At 36.4% G+C, this 15,570-nt stretch overlaps 1 long non-coding RNA gene across 6 annotated transcripts in view; it reads left to right on the top strand.

Annotated features, from left to right (window-relative positions):
• The window catches only part of LOC143674838 (uncharacterized), a 122,359-nt gene that overhangs the window by 60,844 nt on the left and 45,945 nt on the right, over nucleotides 1–15,570 (top strand). For 3 of the 6 annotated variants that reach the window (XR_013171241.1, XR_013171232.1, XR_013171236.1), the window contains 3 exons: nucleotides 12,928–13,030; nucleotides 13,219–14,706; nucleotides 15,192–15,278. This is a non-coding gene — a long non-coding RNA (uncharacterized LOC143674838). The remainder of the gene's footprint in view (nucleotides 1–12,927; nucleotides 13,031–13,218; nucleotides 14,707–15,191; nucleotides 15,279–15,570) is intronic. The other 3 variants (XR_013171238.1, XR_013171237.1, XR_013171239.1) reach the window with 1 other exon arrangement.

Below are 15,570 nucleotides of genomic sequence, written 5' to 3'. Positions count from 1 at the left end.
CACTAAGTTGTGACATTGTTCAAACCATTGCTTACAGAATTCCTCCCATATGGAATAATGAATAATTCAGGATTTATTTTTGTTGGTTTTTTTCCTAATAGCTTACCATGTTTTATTTTCACATAGTAAATCATTGGGTTTTAGATAGGAATGCATTGTTGGGAGCTAGGCCTAAATTCACAAAACGGTCACCAAAATGGTGATTCTTCATGAAATTTTAATCTGGATAGAGACTGTCAGCTGGTTGCAGAAATGAGGATAATGAGAGAAAAGCTAACAAAGGAGCTGCTGTTAACAAACTACAACTTAAAAACTCTTTTAATATAACATTTGCCATTTCTTTATGGATATAATAGGAAGACCCAGAATTTCAGCCTTTCTACCAAATGGTTTCTATTTCTAAATTTAGCTGTGATGTCAAATAAAATGACACTAATCACAGTATATCTTCTTTTTATTGTGAATATAACTTAAATACAAAAAAGCAATAAATTTCAAAGTGCATTGTAGCATGTAGTTATAGAACTGATTTCAGAGTTTGGTATGGGCTACAGTTCCATAATGTTAGGTTTTACCTTCTAGCTGCTCCAGAACACTGGAGACTAAAAGAAATATCAGTATAATGATTCAGCAGTCATACTCATTTGTTAAATTGTAACTACTCTGTTATAGCTCCTCCTTCTCCTTTGATCCTTCTCCCAATCTTAACGGTATTTGGGCTATGCCCATTCTAACATCTTCATGTTGGAAAGGGGTTTTGATAATATGGAATAAGGGGTGGAAATAGTTGATGTTCTTGGAGAGGCTGAACCCTCTGGGTTTCAGGACTTATCTGGCCTAGGAAACTATCTGGAAGTTTTAGATTTCAGGAAAGTAATCTTAGTGTGTGAAACTTTATTAGAATCTCAGAATACTAGGTGTTCTTTAGGGTTAACAGGAATGGTTTTGGTGGGGGTTGGCAAACCATGGTTGATTAGCAATATCTAGCTGAATCTTGCAGAAGAGTGGCCCCCAGAATACCCTCTTGACTCTATTTGAACTCTCTTAGCCACTGATACCTTATTTTGTTACATTTCTTTTCCCCTCTTTTGTCAGGAAAGCGTTGTCAATCCCATGGTGCCAGGCCAAGCTCATTCCTGGAAGTCATGTCCCACATTGCCAGGGAAACTTTCACCCCCCAGGTGTCATGTCCCACATAGGGGGAAGGGTAATGATTTACAGAGTTGGGCCTAGAAAGAGAGAACCACACATCTGCGAAACATAAGAGTTTCTCTGGAAGTAACTCTTCAGCATAACTATAGGTAGGCTTATCTTCTCCCTTAAAGAAATAAGCTTCACAAGAGCAAGACTCAAAATCAAGGGCTTGGCCTATTGACTTGGGAGTCCCTAAGGTTTGAAACAGTATCAGGGGTTTCCCCAGTGGTAAAGCTTAATAGTTCCATATTTTTTCTCTTGTTCCTCGAGAGATTTTGCCCATACTCTTTAATTATCTGCCCAACACATCCTGGGATATATCCAGATACCACATTAAGCCATACAGAATAACAACCCTCATTCCCATTCTGGGCTCCATGTTTTTGGGTTGTTTAAATGATCTATTCAGACAGGTTGAATTAGATTATGTGCTATACAAAATTTGCATTTTGGGCAAAATAAACCTCTCTTCCTTTGGTGTCATAGAGTAGGTGAAGTTCTAAAATATAGACAATGTCATCCTGTATTCTGATTTACCTTAGTCCTCGGATGTGGAGAGCCGCCTCCCGGGTCGGGCGTGGGTAATTTGCGCGCCTGCTGCCTTCCTTGGATGTGGCCCTTTTTTAGTTGTGCTGACACAAGAGTGTGTAACGCTGAGAGTTTTTCCTTTGGTAAGGGCCACTGAGGCACCCAAACCGGGGTTTCGGTTTTCCACCTTAGTCTTATAGGTGTGGATGGGAATCTCCCCTCAGTGGCCCCTAGGAAAAACCCAGGCCTCGTTTATCAGAATTGGAGACAGCCTGTATAGGTGTTGTGCGCCCCTGCAATGAGGCTCCTAAGCCTTTGCCAGGGACATATCCCATTGATGGCGCCCAGCGTGGGGCGGGGGGAACTCTAGAGCAGACTGCGGCGTGTCCACTAGGCCCGACCCGGGAGGCGGCTCTCCACACTCGTTGGTTTTGTTCTGATCTCTAATTGAAGCCTGATCTGTTTTTTGGTTTCTTTAACAGTTGTTATGTAGCAATATTGACTTCCAGAGTTTCAGAACTCCAATTCTGAGTCTTATGTGTCACACAAGTAACCAAATTTCCAGGGAGATTCCAGGTTATACATATATAGCATAGCATCTCAAAATCTAGACTAAGTGTGAGTACCTATAAGAGCTTACAATCTAAGCCCCAATTTTCTCATAAGTATTTTCTAAAAGAGACCATACAATATTTGTTCTTTTGTTTCAGGCTTATTTTGCACCACATAATGTCCCCAAGGTTATTTCACCTCGTTATATGCCTCACAACTTCATTACTTTCTGTAGCCACACAATATTCCATCATATGTATACGCCACAGTTCACCATTCTACTTCTTAGTTAATGCATCCTTCAGCCACCTCAATCCATTGGGCATCATGGATAATGTCCAAAGTTAACAATTATATTTCATTTTATCCTTACTTAGTTGTACAATCATCAACATTCTCAATTTTAGACAATTTTCATTGCTCCAAACAGGAAAAATAACCAATAAATACACTCTCACCAGGCAGAAAATCCAAACCTCTCCCTAACTCTTGTCCTTCCTCACCAATTATTTACACCTCGCATTGTTGTGATACTGTTGATGTCTTCCTGTTAAATACAGACCATAATATTTTCTCCCTATAACCACAGTATTTATTGATTGAACTAATCAGAACTCTGCATGTATTCTTGGTAGCTCATTTTTGAGAAGAATCATCAATTTTTATTTAAACAATCTAACATAATAAATACATGAAAAAAGTAAAAGATACTTAAAATGAGGTTTGTAACAGGTACCTAGAAAAGTAGGATGGTGAAGACATTCTTAAGCATCAAAAAAATTCTGTTCTACCTCTATCACACATTCAATCAGACCATGACTAATATAAGACAAATAAAAGCTAAGGCATCACCTGTTATCTTCTAAATATCCAATACTGATCTCCTGCCTTTATAGACTTACATTCTAACCTATAAGCCATGCTATTTATGGCAAAACTTCAGGAGACAGTATAATACGTGGAATAATTTCCTCTCCTATCATTTTTTGGGCTTTAGGGAGAATAGAAAACCGGAAGAAAGAGAAGATGAAATAAATGAAGGACATATGATTACTCCTTTCATTTTGAAAATTCTACCTAATTTTTACTTCCCAGGAGTATAGAATAGTGTTTTTCCCTTCTTATTTAAAAAAAAAATGAGTTCATTTGATTTTTCTGATTGAAACACTTTCAACCTGCTGATTACCAATTGCGTTCTGTAATCATAAATAAAAGTTTAAAATTTCAATTCAAGAGAATCATATAGTTAAATAATTAACTTCTCTGCAAAAGAAAAAAGCAAGTCTAGATCATGGAGAACAAGTGAGGGCTTTTGGGCCATTCTCCCAAGCCCAGCTGTAAGAATGGAAACTGGGATGTGGAGTGATGGACCAGTCAAAGATGCTTAATAGATCACACAAACATCTCAAGTATGCAAAAGGTGGCAGGACCCAGATGTGAACAAATCAGGCCTGATATGGGAAAAGGTCAGGAACTATAAATGGGAAATGAATGTCAGAATAGCTTTCTAATTTTACTCTTTCCTCTCCCTTACTTTGCTCTGAGTGGGTCATTTCCAATGCTATACTATTGTGTCAGGGAAACAAAAGTGCCAGTCAGAGACACCAAAGTATCATCAAGGAGGTAATGGAAGCTGGCTTAGGGCCAAGCAGTAAAGTGATCTGGTGACTGGCCCACCCACGTGTGGTTTCACCTACCTTTTTATCCACCCCAAGAGTTAGACTTTTAAGACAAAGCAGAACTGTCCCTTATACAAATAGGGCATTGCTGTACCAAAGTTGGCTTTACAAGTAGACTCCCTGGGAGTCATCCATTCACTTGAAGAAGCATACATTAAAGTTTAATTTATCTTGCCTCACTATTAAATATTAGTTGATAGTTCCAAAGAATGAAATTAAGCCAAAAGGGAAAAATTGCTAGCTGAGAACCACAAATACTATAAGAAAACAACAATCAGAATAATATATGCCAAAAGACTTAGAAATAATGGAATAGACTTTATTTAAAATTAGCAAATGTAATATTCTCTAAGAGATGGATAAAGATTACAAATGTGAAAACTGAACAAATAACAATGAAGAAGAAACTCTTGGACTTCCACTATGGCTAAAATGGAATAGGGATAAGATTTATCCTTCTTCTTGAGACAAAAGAAAGAAAGAGAGAGAGAGGGAGGGATGAAGGGTGGGAGGAAAACAGAAGGGAAGGGAGGGGGAGAAAGTGAATACATAAAACAATGGTTTGCAAAAAACTGATATCAGACAATGAAGGATAGTGATCTCTGAGAGATAGGAAATAAACTAAGTGAAGACAGGAAATAAACTGAGTCCTGATTGCTCCAGTTTATTGCTTTGAGAGAACTTCCAAGCCATGGCACAGGAAGGGGGAACTAAGTTGAAGCCCAGAGAAGTGCTTAGTTGAGGAGAAAGGACTAAGAGTCTGGGGAGACCAAGGTTGCTAGAGTTCATAGATCAGAGTACCAGGGAGGAGAACTGCACAAAGAAAAAACTAGAGATTTGAAGAAAAGTTCCTTTGAATATTTAGCAGAGTATTGATCAATACATGTAAGAGTGGAAAATACTTGAGCCCAGAGAAAGAAACATATGAAAAGATTAGAAATCAGTGCTCACACAGGTCCCAGGACAATAATGGTTCTTGCCAGCTAGATTGGAAAAATACATAATTCATGGGAAATTGAGTAGAGTATTCAGAAGGACTTACTTCAGCAGTGGGGAATAATTAGGCCTACACCAAGTTGTACTCCAGAACTAACAAATCATAAAAACAACATTTGTAAGAATTAAGCTGTTTCCAGACATCTGTAGCCCAGAATAAAGCTCGAGAAGATTACAGAAATACAAAAATATCCCACACCCAACAACGTAAAATTCACAATGTCTAGCTATCAGTCAAAATGGTCAAGCAACCAAAAAGGGAAGAAAACCAGACCCATAGGGGTGGAAACAATCGATCAAATCTAATCCAGAATTGGCAAGATGCTAATGTAAGATAGTATAAGAAAGAAAGACATTGAAACAGTAATTATAACTGTATTCCAGATGTTCTAAACATTAAGCAGAAGCATGCATTATATAAAAAGATCCAAATAGAATTTCTAGAGATGAAAACGACTGTGCCTGAGATAAAGAGATTAAGAGAAGGGTTTAATGCAAAATAGGCACTACAGAAGAAAATATTAGTAACCTTGAAAGCATAGTAATAGAAATAATCACAAAGGAAACATAAACAAACAAGAATTTTTTTTTTAAATGAAAGCAGTGAGCTGTGGGACAACTTCAAGCAGCTTAATATGCGAGTATTTGAGATCCCTGAAGGAGGAGAGACAAAGAGAAAAGGAGAGATAAAGACAATCCTTGAAAAATTAATTACCTAAATTTTCTAAACTTGACGAAAACTATCATACCACGTGTTGGGGCAGATATGAAGGAATTAGAACACTCACATACTGTGGTAGGAATGTTAAATGATGCAGTCACTTCACAGTTTCTTAAAAAGTTAGACCTAGCCATTCCACCTTTAGGTATTGATTCAAGACAAAAGAAAATATGTGTTCATACAAAGACTTGTAAAAGAATGTTCATAGCAGCATTGTTTGTAATCGCTGCCAAATAGGAAAAAAAAGATGTGTATCAACAGCTGAATGATAAACAAATTAAGTGGTATATCATAAAAGGGAGTACTACTCAGCAAGAAAGGGAATGTATTATATTGATGTTCACAACAACATGGATGAAACTCAAAATAATTATGCTGAATGAAAACATCAAGACAAAAAAGAGTACACGCTGTATGATTCCATTTATGTAATTCTAGAAAGTTCAAGTGAATCTATAGCAACAGAAAGCAGATGAATGTTGCTTAGGGATGGAGTGGGGAAATGATGTGAAGGAGAGATGATAAATTATGAAGGGGCTTGAGGAAATGTTTGGGGTGATGGATATGTACATTGCCTTGATTGTGGTGACAGGTTCATGGATGTATACATATGTCAAATTGTATACTAAAAATATGTGCAATTTATTATATGCCAGTCAACCTCAATAAATCTGTTTTAAAACATGTAAAGGAGTATTCGTGATTCCAGAAGTGCATGTCTAATTTCACCAAGGCTGGTCTCCTACCTGCACTGTAAAACAAGATGAAACTCCCATATGGTCAAAAGTGTCGGGTGAAACGAACCTACAGTCTTAGATTCCAAAAGGGAACTCATGGAAAACCACTCTTTTAAGTTAACTTTAAAAATTAAGCAGGCAGTCCATGACTTTTTCTCTTAAAAAATGAGCTATATCTACTGCCTTTAAAAATAATTTTTCCTATGGCTCTCTCTCCATTAGAATAAAATAACTTCAGCAAAGGAACAATGACAAAATGAAAAAAAGAAGAAAAATTAGCATATTAACTATATATGGTAGGCAGCCTCTGAAATGATCTCCAATAATCCCCACCTCCTGGTATTTTTCACCTTCTTGTATAATCTCGTTAACTTGGATGGCTGGACCTAAGAACTTACTTCTAATGAACAGAATTTAGCAAATGTTGCAGTCACCTCTGAAATTAGGTTGCATAAGGACAACTTCTATCTTTGGGCTCTCTCTCTCTCATGTGTTTGTTTATAGGCTCCCTTGCTCTAACAGGATCTTGCTGCCACATTTGAGCTGCCCTGTTGAAAGACTCATGTGGTAAGGAACTGGTACTTCTGTCCATGGGCCAGTGAGAACCTAATCACAACCAATGATTCACCAAGGTAGCTCTCCCACATGAGCTAGAAAATCCTGTCTGTGGAGAGGCAGTAAAGAATATATGCTACTTCTTGGCAGCTTTCTCACAAGAGGAAGAAAATGGAACTGAGTTGAGCATGTTTAGTATCTTTATCCAAAATTTATAAGTCATAAAAGTCACTTTACTTTTGCTTTGGTTTGGTAAAGCTGCCAGAATGCAATATACCAGAAACAAGTTGGCTTTTACAATGGGGATTTATTAACTTACATTGACAGTTCTTAGGCTGTGAAAATGTCCAACTCAAGGCATCAACAGAATGATACCTGGTCTCTGAAGACAGGCTGCTAGCATCCGAGATACTTCTGTCACAGGCACAAGGCCAGCATCTGCTGGTCCTTCTCTTCTAAGTTTCATTGCTTTCAGCTTCTGGCTTCAGTGCCTTCCTCTGTGTTTTCTGTGGGTCCTCTCTTAGCTTCTCTAAGGCTTTTTTTCATGAGTTTCTCTTAATTTCATCCCTTATCAAGGCCTCCAGTAAGAGCATTAAGATGAGGCAGGTCACATCTCAATTGAAATAACCTAATCATAAGGTTCTGCCCACAATAGGTCTACACCCATAGGAATGGATTAAAATAATATGGCATTTTCTGGGATACATAACAGCTTCAGACCACCACAACCTCCCTTAAGACAAATCTGTAAAGGGGCAGAAAGAAACAAAGAGTGTGCTTAGGAAAAAGCCTTACTCATATAAACAAAAAGAATGGAGAACCCCACCCACCCACCCACCCATAAAGTACCAATTGAGTGAACCAGGGAAAAGAGAGAAGCTGTCATTGGATTTTTTAGTATACCTCTTCCAGAAACTTATGGGTCATGAAGACAAGAAACAAGCAAACAGAGTTACTTCCAGGTAGTACACACTACCAGAAAGTCTGAATTACACTAGATAATTCAGACCACAACTTCTGCTAAAAATAACTTAAAAACTGAAAACACACTCACACATACACATCTTGAAGAATTTGGAGCACTAACAAGATGTTGAAGAAGTACTGTATCAGGAGCTGAGGGTGATGAAACCACACAGGTAAACCCAAATTCATAGCTTGGGATATGTGCTGACTCTGGAAAGGTGGCTAAGAGGTAGAGTGGGAGTTTTTGACAGCTCTGTAGGGCTGGGGGACAGGCCTGCCAACAGTGTTACTAGAGATAAACAACGTTTCATAATAAAAGGCTCTATTCACCTGAAGGTATAACAATTTTAACATAAAGCAAAAACTGACAGAATTACAATGAGAAATAGTAAAAAAGGAGGTTTTGAAACTTCTATAATTTTCTGATAAAACAACTTAAATTATTTATTTTTAAAGATTAGATGGGTCTATCTGTAAGATTTTTTTAATGTTTTTTTAATTTAAAAAATAGCATATATACAAAATAAAGGAGGAAAAAGCAATAATTTTCCAAGGACACTTCAACGAGTAGCTACAGAACAGACCCCAGAGTTTGTCATAGGCTACCATTCCACTATCTCAGAGTTTTCCTTCTGGCTGCTCCAAAACACAGGAGGCTAGAAGGAATATTAATACAGTGATTCAGCAGTTATACTAATTTGTTAAATCCCATTTTTTCTGTTATACCTCCTCCTTCCCCTTTAATCCTTCTCCCAATCTATTGGGATCTTTGGGCAATGTTTGTTCTGACTTTTTCATGTTGAGAAGGGGTGTCCACACTAAAGGACAGAGGTATGTAATTAATTGATAGCCCTGGAGAGGCAGGTGACCTAGTAACCCTCAGGGAATTATATGTTCCAGGAAGGTAAACCTAGTGCATGAAACCTTTACAGTTTCAATTTGAGCCCTAAGTGTTCTTAAGAGTCAACAGGAGTGATGTTGATTGGGTTTAGCAAACCATGGTGATGAACACTATCTATCTAAAGCTTGCATTAGAGTAGCCTCCGGAATAGCCTCTTGAATCCATTTGATCTCTCTTGGCCGCTGATGCCTTATTTTTGCAGGGAAACAGCTTCAAGCTCTAGTATTAGGAGGTAACTTCTAAAACTTTACACCTAAAGCACAAGCAGCGAAAGACAAAATTAGACAAATGGGAACTCCTTATGATCAAGCTTCTGTGCCTTAAAGGACTTTGTTAAAAAGGTAGAAGAAGCCAACTCAATGGCAGAAAATATTTGGAAACCATATATTGGATAAAGGCTTGATATCCTATGTACAGAAAGAAATTAAATTCTTTTTTAAGTTTTAAGATCTGTAAGGAGTAAAACATTAACAATTAGCAAATGCAATCTAATGGGTGTAGCTTAAATACCACATCAAGGAATTGCAGAGTACACATTAATTTCAAACACATGCAACACATTAGCAAGAATTAACCTTATTATGGTCATTAAGAAAGTCTTGATGGATTTCAACAAATTAAAGTTATACAGAGTATCTATTTTGACCCCAATGAATTTAAACTGAAAACATGTAATAGCCAAAAAAACATTTGTTTGAGCATTAAGAAACTGCCAAATACTTTGAGTCAAAGGAAGAAACATGATGGACATTAGAAAATATTTTAAGCTGAATTATAACAAAATACAATATGCCGACACTTGCAGCATTCAGCTAAACCTTGCTTACATGAAAATTTATGACTTTTAATGCATTTATAAAAAAAAAAGACTTAAAACTTAAGCACCTATCTTAAACAAATGTAAGGTGAAAGAAAATTAAGCCAAAAGAAAGTAGAAAGATGGAAACAAACATAAAACATAAATAAACTTTAAATATACAACAGAGAGGATCAAAAAGCCTAAAGGTTGGATCTTTGCAAAGACTAAGAAAATTAATAAATCTCAGACAAGACTCATCATGGAAAAGAATAAATAACCAATATCTGGAATGAAAGATTCTTCTCTCCAGATTCTTAAGCCATTAACAAAATAAAGTGTTATTACAAACAAGTTTGTATCAATACATTTGTAAAAGTAAATGATACAGTCAAATTCTTGAAACACCAAAACTCACCAAAATTGACCCAAGAAGAAATGTAAAAACATGAATTGTGCTATAGGTAATTTTTTTTTAATATAAATCTCTTATTAAAAACCTTTCTTCGGAGAAAACCCTGAAATGATTTGTTATGCTGGTAAATTCTCTTAGAGAAAGAAATGGTGTCATTATTTCACAAACTCTTCCAGAGAATAGAAAAATTGAGAATACTCCCCACCTTCTAGCTGTGTGTACGAATTACTTACCCTTTTTGCATTTTGCTTTCCTCATTTGTAAAGCGGGAATGGTAATAATAATTATATTGTGGGATCATTATGAAGATTAAATGGTTCTATATTTCTAAAGCGTGTAAGACAATTCATGGCACAAAGTCTGCAGATATAAATATTGTTAAACTAAATTGTCATCAAAACCATAAAAGGAATTAATTGATATTTATTCACCCTGTGTATATCCTTGTGACTATGCTGAGCATTTTGCATTCAATATCTAATTTAACTCTTTCTGCAGCCATATTAGACAAAGAAAAATATGAGGAAGGGGTATAAGGCAAATTGAGATCAAGAACTGTTTTAGACATTTTATGCTCATTTCTCAGTTTGGAGTTCCCTGAATCCACCCCTCTTAAAGTGTAAATTTGAATTCCCCCAAAACACTTGAAGATAAGTCTCTGATTAAATATTCTCGGGGGAGAAAGTTTTCCTGCCCATAGGCAAGTCAGACAAATGTCTTTTCTGCCTCCTTACCATCAGGATATTTTTTCCTCATCCTTTTTTCACCAAATGCGTGGCCGGTTGAGGGTTGTTCAGCACTCAGGCCCACCTCCCCAGACCTAGTCTCCCTGTTTTGTGTTCTGCTCTGTTTTCTGGAGGGCTAACACCTAAGGGCAGAATCATTCAGAAAACCAGGCCCTCTGGTTGTGTTTAGCGAGTGAGGCCTTGGCTGGAAATCAGAGGGCAAGAGGAAAAAGACGTCAGAGTGTTTCTTCTCCTCCTCCCTCCCTGCCTTGATGCAGTGTTTCTCCAAGGGTTAAGAACCCACCCCTTCTGCGGCAAGTTTCTGCTGGGTGGGCCCCCTTGCCTGACTCCAGCTTTCACTGAACTCTTCCACTCAGGAGTGATAATGGCTTCCTACCGCGTGGCTAGCTCCTGATGCCTCTTTATCTCACATCGGTCCCTTAACTCTCCCCACATGCTGTCCATAATTTTCTCTTTACATTTACTACAAAATCCTATTCAATGAACTTAAACCTACCATCTCAAGCTATGATCTTAACTGATACACTCAGCTTCATGTGGCGGGGTGGGGGTGGGGGTGCATCTCTCTTGGAGTGAAGTACTTTTTTCAGCCACAGAATTAGTTCTCTTGCTGCTCTGCCTTTTAACACCCTTTGTGTTTTAGTCTCCAAGAATCACTTTATTTGTTAGCTCAGCTATGCCTTAAAAATGTTTGCTATATTTTATCCAGAATGTCCATGTGCCATACCTAAAAGTTTTATTGCGATATCAATCTACCATATCTTAAATATAATCCAGTAATTGCCAGATATTAAAATAGTGGGACACTTCTATACAAACCAAATCTTTCACAGAGTCTTAATACATACAATAGATGTGATCTTGCCTCAAATTTTCTCTCTCTGCCCATTTCTCCAATACTGAGCCTTGTGGTGCACTTACAGTCTAAAATAAGTGAATTATATAAGCATAACCCACTTATACAGTTTAATCCCTTCTTTTAGTAACATATGGTTGTTTGCTTTAAAATGATCTGTTACTTAATGTAGATTAGCAGGTCTTCTCCTTACTAATAGAAATAATTTCCCATTACATTTACTTCTGAAATGCAACTTGGCACAATAAATATAGTGAATAAGAAAAATTTGCACGTCTTTGTGATTCAAAGCTGTGCAAAAAAATTGACTTGGATTTGATGGCCTAAATTTTAGAATCTGTGGATCTTAAAGACTTAGTTTTCAAACATGCAAAAGGGAATTGAATTAAATCAAGGATGTGCTTGGAGCTTGGAGTGAGGAGCTTGACATTCCTACATTTTTCCTACATCGTCTAAAAAATATCTTCTCCTGCCATATATCTTTAGCCTTAAGCACTAGCTTATGACCTAGCAGAGTGATGTTATTGAGTAGGTCATTATTCTTTAGAAAGAAGCTTCTAGTGTCCAAATTGATGTTCTGTTTCCTTATAAACTCTATATCCTACAAGTATAAATGACAGGCTTGAATGAAAATAGGTCAACAGTACTTAAGACAAGTAATATTTTAATCAATTTTAAGAATTTCTGATGGCTAATGCATAATGATAGTGTACTGCTTTTTAAATTTCCCTTTCAAGTGGTCTAGATATTTGAAAATCCTGTTGTATAAAGTGCTTTTAAATACACACTTTCTCATTTTATCTCCCCCTCAACAGATAAGTCTATTCAAATAGGCCATGGAGAATTTTTCTTTCTTTTTTTTTTTTTTTACTATAATTATTGTTGCTGTTTAGGGGGCTTTTTGTGGATTGATATATGCTTGGTAATTTATAGATAATCTCTGTTGTTTTCATAGATATAGTACCACTAAAGTAAAAACTGATAATATGGCTAATAATTTTGGAAAATGTCAGTATATTCTTTGTTCTCAATGAAATTCCCTTTCTAAATTTGCACCAACTTTCATAAGTCCATATTGTCACATCTAAGGGAGAAAAAAATCATAGAACTAAAAAATAAGTGAAATGAAAAAATAATTTTTATCATAACTCAAACCAATCATTTGAATTAATTGTGGATTTTGGATAGAGTGAGGGTGCAGAGATATAGTAGAAGGGAGTTTTATGTTTTAAGAAGTGCTAGAGTAGGAGAAAGTTGTCTGTTTTAACAACTTTTTCTTTTGCAGCACAGAAAATGGCATAGAGAGCCAAATGTTTCAGATACAACATTCTCAAAGAATCATAGAAGGAACTGAGAGAGACTTCAGAGAATATATTGTCCTGGTCATGGCAAGTAGATTACATCTCACATGTCATTTTATCAGCTGCTAGTGGTTATCTAATTTGAATGTGTGTTGAAACACATTTAGAATAAATTAGTTCCAGGATCCGTTCAGTTAGCAATGTCTGTCACAGGCCTTGGGAATGAGGAGAGTTACTTGAGAGCTGACTCTTAATATGTTTCTGTCACTTCACAGATGATGAAATGATTATGGAGAGGAAGTTACTACTCGGGGTCATCACCAGTTGGTTGTAGAGACAGCCCTGGCACTTGATCTCTGGATTCTCGATTCCAGATTCATTCTGATATGCCATGATGCTTCCTTAATTTGGAAGCTCGAATATTTTATATTAAATGTGTTAAACTTCAAGTTGTACTTATTTTGATGGTCAGCAAATGAATTCATTATTTTTCAATTTTTGCAACACTTAACTTTTATAAATGAAGTATTCTATCTTCAACCAATGCTATCTGAGTGTAGATCCTCTATATGAAAAATGTAACTATTCTTATGATTTCAACAGTTAATTTGTTGGGACTGTTAATCAGTATCAATCAAACCAATCATCTTATCTTTGAACAAAATATTTATTATGCTACATCAAATAAATAAAAATTAAACTAAAGGCTAAATGTATAATGTTAGTAATTGTTCTTCCTTATTGTGAACATTAAGACAGAATTGACTTTTACCTACAACAGGCACAGTCTTTTCTTTCCTAAAAAATTATATATGAAGAAATCAATAGTGTACACCCCAGAGAAACTTTTGCCCTTCTGAACAAGGACATATATATTAGAGTGTTCACTGAACCTTTGTTCATAATGGCAAAAACTGGAAACCATCTAAAGGCCCCTTAATAGGGGCATAGATAAGTAAATTATGGTTTATTTGTACAATGGAATACTCTGTAACAGTTAAAATGAGTGAACTGGAATTACACCGTCAACATGAATAATTTTCGAGAAACAATGTTGAGTTGCAGAACTTTCCTATAGTATGATGGCATGTATACAAAGTTTAAAACCTGTAAAGGCATATTCTGTAACATTTATAGATATATAAATATATAAACTATGTATTAAATCACACATGGGAATGATAAACGTTGAATTTGTGACAGTAGCTATCCCTGTAGAGGGGAATGCAGAGAGGCCTCAACCAACTTGTAGTGTTTTATTAAAAATAAAAATTAAAAAGAATGGCATAATATTAAGATGTATAAAGATGAGTAGCATATATGTGAATGTTCATTGTGAATTTGTTTACTTTTGTCTGTTTATTTGGAACGGAAGTCTAAAAATCATGAGCATTACTTGTGATGGATAAATTCACTCCGCAATTTGGCTAGGTTATGTTGTCAAGTAATTTGGTCAAGCAAGGACTGGCCTGATTGTTACTATGAGGGTATTGTATGGATTTGAACTTTTAAGTCAGTTGATTGCATCTAATGCTGATTATATCTACAGTCGACAAAGAAGATCCCTGTTAACAATGAGAGAATTCTTTTCATTCAATCAGTTGAAGGCCTTAAAAGAAGACCTGAGGATTTCAGAAAGAAGAATTTTATCTCCACTGATGCCACATGGCTTCTCCAAAGGAATTCAGTGCCATCATTGAATCTCCAACTTGCAAACTACCTTATGCAATTTGGAATTCAGACTTGCAAATCTCCATGGTCGTGTGAGTCTATTCCTATAATACATTTCTTAATATTTAAATATGTTACAATTTATATATCCTGTCAGTTCTGTTTCTCTGGAGAACCCTGATACATTACTGCAACGAAAACTAAACCTAGTGTTTCAGTTTGCTAAAGCTGCCAGAAATGCATTGTCTTTTATAAAGGGGATTTATTAGGTTACAAATATATAGTTCTAAGGCCATGAAAAATCTGAATTGAAGGCATCGATAAGATGATACAGGGACTCTGAAGAACAGGCTGCTGGCATTTGGAATGCCTCTGTCAGCTGGGAAGGCATGGGGCTGGCATCTAATGGTCCTTTGCTCCCAGGTTCTGTTGCCTTCGGCTCCTGGTTAAAGTGGCCTCTTCTCTGAACTTCTGGTATCTCCAAACATCTCCAAGTGTCTGTCACCTGGTTTCATCTCTCTGCTTTCTGTGTTGGCTCTGAGCTCTCTGTTTTCTGCCTCTTCTTCTGTTCACATAGGACTCCAGGAAAATGATATAGACTGATCCTGAACGGGTGGGGTCACACCTCCGTGGAAACAACTTAATCAAAAGATCCCACCCAACAGTAAGTATGCTCCCACAAGATTGGATTGAAATAACATGGCTTTTCTGGAGTACATAACAGTTTCAAACCAAGATTAGTTAAGATCAGACAATTTGGACTTATTCGATGTATGTTAATTTCCTCCTACTTCTGTAAGAGCAGTACTTAGGGATTAAACAAGACATTATCTTGACACATGATGACATTTTTGTAATATTTTCCTTAGAGAAAAGAGAAAGATAATTCAATCTATCTTCTAGAATATCTGATTAAAAAACATTTTGGTAGTTAGAAGTACAAAACACATAAATTC

This window comes from Tamandua tetradactyla, chromosome 1 (genome assembly GCF_023851605.1).
Source record: "Tamandua tetradactyla isolate mTamTet1 chromosome 1, mTamTet1.pri, whole genome shotgun sequence".
NCBI lineage: Eukaryota > Metazoa > Chordata > Mammalia > Pilosa > Myrmecophagidae > Tamandua > Tamandua tetradactyla.
This window is presented reverse-complemented; position numbering and strand designations above follow the sequence as displayed.